The following is a 10,250-nucleotide window of genomic DNA, read 5'->3' on the forward strand; positions in this document are numbered from 1 at the left end:
TGTTGATTCAAAGGTTACTAATTGTTGGCTAAGGAAGTAGGATAGTATCAGAAACAAGTTAGCTCATGAACTTGTCAGGAAAATACTAAGTACCATGACGGATCACAACATACAGATAAATTCCAGATGGATCAGGGGAGTAAGTAACACCATTGCAGACTCACTTTCCAGAGACCTGGGTTCCATTCACACAGAAACTTGCCTCAGTGACAGTCTATTCTCCTTATTCTGCTCTGACTTCAATTTCACCCCGGAAATAGATCTGTTCTCAAATGGCTTCAACACTAGGTGCAAAAATATTTGTTCATCTCTTCCAGACCAAAAAGCCATCAGCAATAATGCACTTACGATTAGCTGGAAGGAATCAACACCTCTCTATGCCTTCCCACCAGGATTCTTACTACACAAAGTAGCTTTTAAAATCTATAAAGTATGCAATAATAACATGCTTTTCTGTACCAAATCGCAGGGGACAGAACCATGGATTCCATCCGTGAAGTCAGTCTCGAAGTAGCACAAACTATATATTGTGAAGATCGAAGAGTACCAGATAGTTCTCAAGGATTGTATCTCACCCTCAGCAAAGCTCCAATCAACTTTGATCGCCTTCAAAATTTAAAGGATCAGCTCCCAAATGTCTTTCCTCCTGAAGTTTGCTCCAAAATTGCTATCAGCTTGAGGGACAGCTCAATGCACAAGTATGAAAACCTATATGACACTTTTAAAAGTTTCATTCACAAGGAGTATGGATACGACAACAAATTCCCCCTGTTAGCAATTATTTTATTTTTCAATCACCTTATAGACAAGGGACTGTCTTACAATATCCTGAAGAGCTACTGAGCAGTTTTAGGTCCTATCTTGTCAGGATATTTCCCAGGTTACTGTCTTGCAGAAGACAAATATGTCAAAGCAATGATATCGGAGGTTAATAGAAGGAAGCCTAGCAACACTCACCAGTTCCCTGGCTGGGATCTAGACGAAGTAATCTCGTTTCTCAACACCACAAGAGATGACTCTACCTTACTAATGACACAGAAAACCGTATTCCTAGTAGCCTAAGCTTGCCCTTTAAGAGCAAAGTAATTTAACAATCTCTGCATTTCCAGGAGCACCTTCACCCCAGAACACATTGTCTTACAGAACCACCCTTCCTTCATGGCCAAAAACCAAAAGAACGACTACACGCCAATCGAGATCTTCTTTAGAAAGCTTCCTAACAGACCAAAAATATGTCCAGTCAGACAATTGAAATTCTATTTTGAATACACAAACAAAGTCTGTATGGATAGAAACATAGACAGGAAAGACGACATATGGCTAGATGAACACTTCATGATAATATCTTTACAAAAAATGAGACAACTTTTTAGGGAGTGCATTTTCAGAGCTGACCCAAATGCAACTAAACAGTCAACTAATTTCCACTCTATAAGGGGTCAAGCTTCATCAAGACTGCTATACAATGGTGTATCTATACAAGAAATCATGTCCAGAATGAACTGGAGAAGCAACTCTGTCTTTAGCTCTTACTATGCTCTCCTCGGCTTACAGGGAGCTTTCGATGCTGTGGTCGCTGGACTTCATCTTCAAGCCCCCTGAAGCATCTGCCTAGCTACCACTGGTAAGTCCGGAAGGTTGAGGCCTCCCTCTCCAGAACTGTAAGTTTACTTGTGAACGAAGGTTCTGGAGTGGGAGGCAAGACCTTCCGCACTCAAGGTCTGGGTCACCCTCCAACCCTTCCCCCGTGAGCCGAGGAGACCATGTACCCAGGAGGGAATATTCTAACAAACTTCATAATCCAACAGAGTAGGTTACATATACAAGAATGCATACATACAATCACTATTATTCCACAGGAAACAAACTAACTGCAATCTTTCTTTATTTATATCAACCGAAACAGCACAAGAAGATTGACCTTACTAGTAAAAAGACCTATGTGTTCAACAAATTTGCACCTTCAGAGTAATTCCTTTATAACCTGAACAGCCTAAAGTAAGCTCAACCACTTCTGTGCTATTTTTTGTTCTATTACAACTTAAAAAATGTGAATACTATTGCAGAGTCAACCCGCTCGTCTCTGATAGCTCCACCCAAGGGGGCGTGGTTTAGGGCTCGTGCCGCCTCTTGGGGGGGGGGGGTGTTTCAGAGGGAGCGGTGTATAAGCTACGACTGGTGAGCCGGAAGGTCTCACCTCCCACTCCAGAACCTTCGTTCACAAGTAAACTTACAGATATCCATTTAATAAGGTTAGGTTGTGGTTACTCATCCAATCTATTATCATCTCCCCATTTCTGTCAATTTGTTGGAGTCTCACTTGGGATTTCTGGGACAGTACCAGAAATCCCAAGTGACCGTTAAAACCCCATAATACTAGTAAAGGAAAAGTTTCTCCTGCCTTCCGTATTAACCTTCTACATTCTGCTCTTAATTCTTGATATCTTTTTTTTTCATCTTCTGCATTTTCTGCTGCAAAATATACTAGTACTATATGAAATATTGAGTTGAAGATTTTGCATTTTGCCATTATTACACCGCTGTGTTTTGTTGTCATTTCCTCTACTTCAGTGATGTCGTTATTTTCTAAAAATTAACATTAACTCACCACCCTTTCTGCCATTAAAATCCCTTCTTTTTTCTATCTTTAACAGACCTTTACTTAGTTGTATTTTATCTATCCTTTGATGAGTCTTTGTCAAACAAAATATATTAATTTCATTTGTGTTCATCTCATTTTATACTTATATTAATTTTTGTTTGGTTAGTGCTTGAATATTCAACAGGCATATTTTTATCCACTGACTAACTTTTTTTTATCTAAGCATATGCATTTTTTACTGTGTAGCTGTGCTTGGTTCCGGGTTCTAAACTGCTCACTCCGGAAAATGAGGTTGCAGGCACTCTAGGTTATCAGTTAATAGATAGGTGAAAAGCTTCTACGCTCATAGGTTTACTTAGTGCTGCAATAATGAGCCTTTTATCTGTAACCATGGGCAAATCTTAATGAAAATCTTAAGTTTAATTTCATCCCATTCTACCTTAAAATCTGTTGGGATATTATCATAACATTAGCTTTGGCAGCCTGTTGTGGCAAATCTATTATTTTTAAACTCTTCTAAATTCATGGCCCGACTTATGTATTTCACCAGCTCCCTGCTAGGGTTTTGTAAAATGTCCTCTCTTATATCTAGTTCCTTTAATTTTCCCAATTTTGGGGATGAAAATAAATGTTCTGCATTATTTCTTCTTTCTTGGACAGGTCACACACATCAACATCATCTGTGCATTTTCCCCTGAAATTTTCTTTTAGTCTAAGCATGTTTAACCTTGCTTTCATTATCAGGATTGCCTTATCCATTTCTTTGATATAAGGCTGTCTGCCATTTCCTTTTATGAATCTAATTTTATTTCTCATCTCTTACTTCTTTTCTTTAACTGTTTCCTCTCTTTTTCACAATTATTTTCTTAATTTTTTTTCCAGGGTCCTTTTCCCCCAATCATTTATTTCTTCAATATCCATTCTATATTTCCAAAAAAATCTTTTCAATACTGCTACTCCAGCACTTTCCATAAGGGTTCTTCAACTGATCGTCAATTATCTTTCTTATTAATCTCTTTTCATCAGTGTATGATATGGAACAGCATTATTTTCTTATAGTCTATCCTACTGGTTCCTATTTACTGGTTCCTAACTGCTCACCCCGCACTTTTTCACTTAATAGATTAGTGCAAAGCTTCTAAGATGATACTTGATGCTGTAATTAAGATATTCCCTTTAACCATACAAAGTAGTCTTAATGAAAATGTTAAACTTTATTATTATACCATTCAACCTTTAATTCAGTTGAGATAATATCTTGATATCAGTTTTGGCAAGCTATTGTTGCAATTTTTGTATTTCTATACTCTTTTTCTAAACTCTTTGTACGTACATTCACCTTTTTTTCCTAACTATCCTAATTTCGGGTATGAAAATAAATGTTTTGCATTATTTTCTTCTTTTTATAAGACACACACATCATTTGTGTATTTTCCCCTGAACTTTCCTTAGTTTGAGAATGCTTAACATTGCCTTCCTTATAAAGATTGGCTTATCCATATACTTCTATCTGATATAAGGTTGTGGACCCTTTCCTTCTATGAATCTTTTATTCCTTCCTTTTTTTTTTCTTCGGTAGTTTCCTCTATCTTTTTCATAATTCTTTTCTTAATTTATCTTTTGCAGGATCCTTTCCCCACCCCCTCCCAATTTCTTATTTCTCCTATTTTCATTCCTTATTACAGAAAATGTCTTCAATGCTGATACTCCTGCACTTTCCATAGGGGTTCTTCAATTGATCCTCAATTATCTCTCTGATTAATCTCTTTTCATCAGAGTTTATGTTATTATAAGGCGCTAAAAATGCATTACTTTTCAATGTTGTTACGAAAGAGAATTATATATATATATATATATATATATATATATATATATATATATATATATATATATATATATATGGATATATATATATATATATATATATATATATATATATATATATATATATATATATGGATATATATATATATATATATATATATATATGGATATATATATATATATATATATATATATATATATATGGATATATATATATATATATATATATATATATATATATATATATATATATATATATGGATATATATATATATATATATATATATATATATTTATATATATATATATATATATATATATATATATATGGATATATATATATATATATATATATATATATATATATATACATATGGATATATATATATATATATATATATATATATATATATATATTTATATAGGCCTATATATATATATATATATATATATATATATATATATATATTTATATATATATATATATTTATATATATATATATATATATATATATATATATATATATATATATATATATATATATGTATATATGGATATATATATATATATATATATATATATATATATATATATATATATATATATATGGATATATATATATATTTATATATATATATATATATATATATATATATATATATATATATATATATATATATTTATATATATATATATATATATATATATATGGATATATATATATATATATATATATATATATATATATGGATATATATATATATATATATATATATATATATATATATATATATATATATATATATATATATATATATATATATATATTCTATTCTGCAAGAATCTGGCTATATTCCGGTTACTGCAAGTATGGCCCAGTATGGAGTAGCCAGCCTACTTGCTTGCTGTTCGTACATATTTCTTATCCTGTATTGAAGGTTTTCCAGATCTGTTATATGTCTATCTCTTATTTCATTTGAGATCTAGACGTTAGGAAATATTGTTCTTACAACAGCTGCTTCATATATTTTTCTTTCTCACTTCCACCGATCTTTTCTTATTTCTCCATATGTTCGAGCTAAACTAGTAATAGTAGTAACAGTTGTTCTACTGTACAACGGCTTTTCGTCACGAATTCATTATTATTCATATTTTGTGCTCATAATCTAGAGAATGTTCTCTTATTCCATAGTTTGCCTACTATTTCTTTCTGAACTTTAGTTTATTCTTGATTACCTTTTAGAATAACATTGATGTTAACAATGAACTACTTTTTGTCTTTCTGGCACTATCAATGAAAAATTTTGTATCTACTCCTCATTACGTTGTGCATTGGACAATGCAGCTGAAACCCTTCTAGATATTAATTTAGATATTAATTTCGCTCTTTACTTAATGGACATTAAGTTTGTTATTTCTTAAGTTTATTTGTCATTATATTGTATTATGTTTATTCCCTCCTTGCCAGTATACTTTGACTTTGTATTATCGCTTCAACTCACTTCTTGGATCATCGGTTTCACATACCATGGCTCAAATCATATGAGTAAATACCTAAAATTAGTGAAATAATTCACTTTTATGTTATTGTTTAGATGAAGCATGTGATTATATATTCAAGTTAACTAGCGAGAAAAAAGTAAATATCTACACAATTTTGGTTGAACGATATCCCATAAGAATCAACATCGAACAGGTGGGGGAATTCACTTTTAAGTTTGAGATTGAAACAGCTGTCGTTAGTTGGATATTTGTTCAGAATCATAAACATTGTCCTTCACTAAATCAGTATACATCAATGATGCTGTCAGGTAAGGTGACCTTTCTAAAAGATATGATTCTATCTAGATCACAGAAAATTCTTATATATTTAATGTGTTGCTATAATGATAGTTACAACGAATTGTATATAGGCTATTTACAACCAAATCTTGATTAACATATTTAAACTTCAATTAATTCGTAAAGTTTTTTCTTTGATATTGGACACCAACTTAGAAAAAAAATGTATGGTTTCTGATAACTCAAATCGGAGATTTTGATTGAAACAAAAAAATCCAATTTTTCTTTCTTTTCTGGTAAACTAACTTATACTTAAGACCGTCAATGGAGGAGTACTATAATATATTCTAAGTATCATGAAATCTGTAGGTAATGAGCCATAAATTATAGTTGAAAAGTAGCAAATAAGAATAAAATTCATTGTTTTCTTTTAAAGAATTATTCAAAATAAAGCTGACTAATGATGCACATAAAAACTAACAATAAAAATCTACATTTCCATTCCTTTAGGACTAGTGAGGTTTTCACTTATTGGAATATATATACTTGGATATTCTTATTTACGTAAGATGTGTGAAGCTGCCTATAAAAAAGTTCCCATAATGACCTCAAGACCGTCAATGAACTCAGGATCTGGATAACGCACAACAACGGTAAGCTTAATATCATTTGAAATTAGAAATTAGAACGCGTCCAAAGTAAAAGATGCGGAGAGACGGTTGCGTTTACACTTCGTCCCGTTTTCTAAACCTTTTATGACAAGTGTGTACTCACGGGTATTATACATACTGTACGTGCACTCGTACGTAAACACACATATATAAACAGTATATATATATATATATATATATATATATATATATATATATATACATATATATACAGAGAGAGAGAGAGAGAGAGAGAGAGAGAGAGAGAGAGAGAGAGAGAGAGAGAGAGAGAGAGAGAGAGAGAGAGATTGTTGATTGGTCTCTTCTAATGTGAATACAAACATGCTCTATGAATGGACAGGTAAAATGTCAATGAAATCCTGAAAATAATCGGTTTAAAGGTTTCATCAAACTGTTGACTCTCAAGTTCATAAATTGAACTAAGGTTAGAAGAGTTGAACCCTATGGTAGATGAGTACCCCTTTATTCAACTACGTCTAGAGGAACATACTTTATATATGAAAGGGCTGCTTGGAGAAACAGTACAAGCACCACCTTGAGAACATGCATTGCTTCCTGCAGTGTTATCTTTTTAAGACCAACAACTTTTTGTTTTTCAACCCTAGATACTGCTATGCTTGGTGGTTTTAGTTTAAAAAAATTTCAGGTTCAAGGCCTACAGGGAATTAGAGTAGAGTAGAGAGAGGGAAAGGAAGACGAATTTGTCTTTAAAAAAAAAAAAAAAAAAAAAAAAAAAAAAAAAAAAAAAAAAAAAAAAAAAAAAAAAAAAAAAAAAAAGGCCCAGTTTTATCGGTGTTTCGCTTACACTTGGTATCTCAAGATGCATCATACGAAATTTATGATTTTTGAGACTAAGTTTTCACCGGGGGTTGGGGTGGGGGGCGAGTGGGAGTGAGAGGTTATTGATAAGTGAAAGAATTAATCTTCAGTACTTTGGTTAGGATAATACGAACTTTTCAAGAGAATAACCTGGAAGAGTAGTCTTCGAATATCATCCATGAAAGCAGTAAAGGGATATATACTTTTTGTATTAGTTAATATACAGTTCATATAAGAAATTTTAAAGAAATTCATAATGTAATGAGACGGAATAAAGCTATATGGAATGTGTTTAACTACAAGGGCCTTATGAAAGAGCCCGCTAAAAGTCTTGTAAATATCAAGAGAAATTGTAATAAGCTTCTCCCAGATTATTATCATTACTATTATAACTAGCTAAGCTTCAACTCTAGTTGGAAAAGCAGGTTGCTATAAGCCCAAGGGCTCCATCAGGGAAGAATAGCCCAGTGAGGAAAGGATATGAAAGGATATAAAAAACAAACAAACAAGAGAAGTAATGAACAATTAAAACAAAATACCCTAAGCATAGATACAAACTTAAAATAAATCTTTCATATAAACTATAAAAACTTCAAATAAAATAGTGTGCTCGATCGTACCCTCAAGCAAGAAAACTCTAACCCAAGGCAGTGGAACACATGGTACAGAGGATATGACACTACCCAAGACTGGACAACAATGGTTTGATTTTGGAGTGTCCTTCTCCTAGAAGAACTGCTTATCATAGCTAAAGAGTCTCTTCTACCCGTACCAAGAGGAAAGCAGCAACTTAACAATTGCAGTGGGGTAGTTAAACCCTTGAGCGAAGAAGAATTGTTTGGTAATCTTAGTGTTGTCAGGTGTATGAGGACAGAGGAAAATGTGGAAAGAATAGGCCAGACTATTCGGTGGCTGTGTAGACAAAGAAAAAATGAGCCGTAACCAGAGAGAGGGATCCAATGTAATGCTGTCTGGCCAGTCAAAGACACAATAACTCTCTAACGGTAGTATCGCAACAGGTGCCTGATGCCCTGACCAAAGGATCGATATGCATAAAGTGAAAGACGAGATACCAAATATTAGAATATTTGTACAAACCGTTGATCAGATGTTATTGGACATGAAAGAAACACATATTATGAACTACATTAGAAAAGTATTAGTTAATGTGTTCTTTTACATTAGGTTTTTGATAAGTCGTTGAGAAAGCCAGTCCCGAATATGAGTAAGCCTATTTGTGAAAAAGATGCATGTGCATCCAAGATGGAGCCAATACTAATTGGGTTACGTATACTTTTATAACTGTAATCATACTTTTCAATTCAGTCTTTGGCGTCTTACTATGATGGAGACTTTTGGGTAATTTTAAAGATATTAAAGCCGATATTTCCAAGGTTAAACAAGAAAAACAGTGTACCATAGATCCAAATAGGGAAAAGTAGGGGAAATATGAAAATCTATAAAATGGCACGGGTTAAAAGATGACAGTACACGAAATGTGTGGTGCCATATGATGAAATATATATATATATATATATATATATATATATATATATATATATATATATATATATATATATATATATATATATATATATATTTATATATATATATATATATATATATATATATATATATATATATATACATATATATATATATAAATATATATGTATATATATATATATATATATATATATATATATATATATATATGCATACATACACACACATATATATATATATATATATATATATATATATATATATATATATATACATATATATATATATATATGTATATATATATATATATATATATATATATATATATATATATATATATATATATATATATATATACATATATATATATATATATATATATATATATATATATATATATATATATATATATATATATATATAAAGAGTGAAACAATAATCTAGAGAATAGCTATACGTATAAAGTATCATAGCTTGTCCTTAGATATAATGTGGAACTGATTTCTTGTAACATCCGAGGCGAAAAGGGGTCCAAAAAATGAAGGATGCGGCGAGAAACTTTTTTCTTGAAATTCTAGATTGAACAGAATTAGTAGGCTAAAGAATTATATCAATATCAGATTTTCTCGAACTTAATTATATTAAATGTAATCCTTTGTGAGTAAAAACAACATGAGGTTTTCTACAATATCTTCATTTTATTTTCATCATCTATCATCTAACGCATACAGCTGATTGTTAGTTCGTAATTTGATAGAAGCAAACATATTGGTGGTTCTATCGGTTAAAATATAGTTTTTTATTCTTGAGATTTATATTATAAATCATATAAATTCATGATAAGGTAGAAAATAATCTTTGTTCAAGTAACTGTGCTTACGAAACACATACGATTATGATTTTTGAAAGCTCCTTTGTTTCAGTATACATATTAGGTAAAGAGAATTCAAAACAGCATAACACATAAGCTTGTAAGGAGACGAAGTAACATCAGTATCCTTTGAAACATATCTCAGGTCAGGTCAACAATGACTGGGGTCTAGCT

At 31.3% G+C, this 10,250-nt stretch overlaps 1 pseudogene; it reads left to right on the forward strand.

Moving 5' to 3' along the window:
- The first annotated feature begins 480 nt into the window (after positions 1 to 480).
- LOC137614486 (myogenesis-regulating glycosidase-like) overlaps positions 481 to 10,250 on the forward strand; it is a 24,376-nt pseudogene continuing 14,606 nt past the window's right edge.

This window comes from Palaemon carinicauda, chromosome 20, assembly GCF_036898095.1.
Source record: "Palaemon carinicauda isolate YSFRI2023 chromosome 20, ASM3689809v2, whole genome shotgun sequence".
Lineage (NCBI taxonomy): Eukaryota > Metazoa > Arthropoda > Malacostraca > Decapoda > Palaemonidae > Palaemon > Palaemon carinicauda.